Below are 2,500 nucleotides of genomic sequence, written 5' to 3'. Positions count from 1 at the left end.
TAGTAGTAGTAGTAGTAGTAGTAGTAGTAGTAGTAGTAATATCAAGATTACTACAATAAAAGTAGACTTAATATAATCCGAAACTAATGTTCATCCATCTCTCTCTCTCTCTCTCTCTCACCATCTATCTATCTATCTATCAATCTATCTATCATTCTATCTTAGCGCATATACACAAAATAGGATATCGTAGGAGAGAGAGAGAGAGAGAGAGAGAGAGAGAGAGAGAGAGAGAGAGAGAGAGAGAGAGAGAGAGAGAGAGAGAGAGAGAGAGAGAGAGAGAGAGAGAGAGAGAGAGAGGAGAGAGAGAGAAGAGAGAAGTAGTAGGAGGAGAGGAGGAGGAGATGGAGAGGAGGGAGGAGGCAGAAAATGAAGGAGGAGATGGCATGGGAAGGAAAGAAGGAAAGAAAGAGAAATAGAAAGAGCGAGAAATGTCATGAAAGTGTGATAGAGAGGCAGTTTCTCTCTCTCTCTCTCTCTCTCTCTCTCTCTCTCTCTCTCACACACACACAAAATATAAGTAATTAATATAATTAATATATCCCGAAATAGGCCTACCCGCTGAGGGAGGGAGGGAGGGAGGGAGGGAAGAGGGAAAAGAGGGAGGAAGGGAAGGAGGATGGGAGGGAGGAAGGGAGGGAGGGGGGGGAAAGGGAGGAAGCAAAAAGAGTGAGGAAGTAAAGGAAGGAGAGAAATAAGGACAAAAGAAAATCAGGTGAAAGAAGAGGAAAAGAAGAAAAGGAAGAAAGAAAAAAATGTACTAATAAAAAGAAGAAAAAATAGGTGATGAGAAAGTGAAAATGGGGAGAATGGAAAAAAAGGAAAAAGGGAAGGAAAGAAAGAAAGGAAGGAAGAATGGAAGGACGAAAAGAAAAAGGGAAAGAAAGAAGGAAGAAAGGAAGAGTATAAGGAAAGAAGATTTTTTTTTTTCATATCCTGAACACTTCAATTTTTCCTTTTTCCCTATATTTTCCTACACTTCTTTTTATTCTTCTATTCTTCTATTCTTCTAACAGACCTTTTCCACCAATACATCTTTCTCATTCATCTCCTCCTCCTCCCCCTCCTCCTCCTCCTCCTCCTCCTCCTCCTCCTCTTCACGCTAGGGGGTAATAAGGGCGAACTATCCATTAGACAGGGGGAGAAATTAGTCCTTGTTTGACTTATGTGTGTGTGTGTGTGTGTGTGTGTGTGTGTGTGTGTGTGTGTGTGTGTGTGTGTGTGTGTGTGTGTGTTTGGGGGTGACATTTTAACGAAGGAAAGATTATTAGAAAAAAAAAATAGGAAATGTATACGTTGGAAAGAGGAAGGAAGAGCTTGGAAATAAGAAAGAAAAAGGAAAGTATTTTTTTTGATAGGTAACTAAAAAAAAATACACAAAACATATTTATAAGAAAGAAATTACTGAAGGACGAGAAGTAATTTGATTTTTTGTATAGACAGGAAAAGAAAGTCAAGAGTCTCACACACACACACACACACACACACACACACACACACACACACACACACACACACACACACACACACACACACACACATGGTTCACTCCGCTGTGCAAACAAACTCCACACAATCCCAAATTCTTCTCCTCCTCCTCCTCCTCCTCCTCCCGAGCTGGCAATACTGTCAGATTAATATTAACATTCCTATAATAATCTCTCGTCTAATTTAAGGTCATTTGCATAAGTCTCTTTCATGCCCTGACATATTGGAGGGAGGGAGGAAGGAAGGGAGAGGAGGGAGGGAGGGAGGAAGGAAGGGAGAGGGTGGGAAAGGATGCGGGGGAATAAAATGGAAAAGAAAAGGAAAGGGAAAGGTGTGTGTGAGTGTGTGTGTGTGTGTGTGTGTGTATAGGGTGATTTTTAGTGTGATTGAATATGATTTACCCGTTGCTCTCTCTCTCTCTCTCTCTCTCTCTTCCTTCACATAAGCATATTTGATCTAAGTCACTCTCCCTTCCACTCACTAGAATCGGCTTTCCATTCATTCATTTGCTTAGTCATGTCTTACGGGAATCGAAGTGGGGACGATATTAACCTAAGTTGGCGGTAGAGTTTAGTTTTATTTTCATATCTGTATAATTTCTGTTTCTGCTTTCCTACCTTTCCGCTCTCTTTCATTTTCTTTGATTCTTCGTAATATGTTTTTTCTATACTTTCTTTCCGTCTTTTTTTATCTTTCTTTCTCTTTTTCTTTCATTCTTTCTTTCTTTTTTCCTCCCATTCTTACCAACTGACTTTTTTCGTTTCTTGCTTCTTTCTTTCTTTTCTGTCTTTCTTTCTCTTTCTTTCATTCTCTCTTTTCTTCCTTTCTTTTTTCCTTTTTTTCCTCCTATTCCTTACCAACTGACCTGTTTCCTTCCTTGCTTCTTTCTTTCTTTTCTCTTTTTTCTCTTTTTCTTTCACTCCTTTTTCTTTCTTTCATTCTTCTTACTAACTGACTTCTTTCCCTTCCTTGCTTCCCTCTTTCCTTTCCTTTCTTCCCTTCTTTTCTATCT

The 2,500-nt window shown here is 39.6% G+C and overlaps 1 protein-coding gene across 1 annotated transcript in view; it reads left to right on the top strand.

Moving 5' to 3' along the window:
* LOC127007137 (homeobox protein Nkx-6.2-like) overlaps nucleotides 1–2,500 on the top strand; it is a 57,052-nt gene that overhangs the window by 32,929 nt on the left and 21,623 nt on the right. The gene's annotated exons all lie outside the window — the stretch shown is intronic.

The sequence above is a fragment of the Eriocheir sinensis genome, chromosome 34, assembly GCF_024679095.1.
Source record: "Eriocheir sinensis breed Jianghai 21 chromosome 34, ASM2467909v1, whole genome shotgun sequence".
In the NCBI taxonomy this organism is placed as follows: domain Eukaryota; kingdom Metazoa; phylum Arthropoda; class Malacostraca; order Decapoda; family Varunidae; genus Eriocheir; species Eriocheir sinensis.
This window is presented reverse-complemented; position numbering and strand designations above follow the sequence as displayed.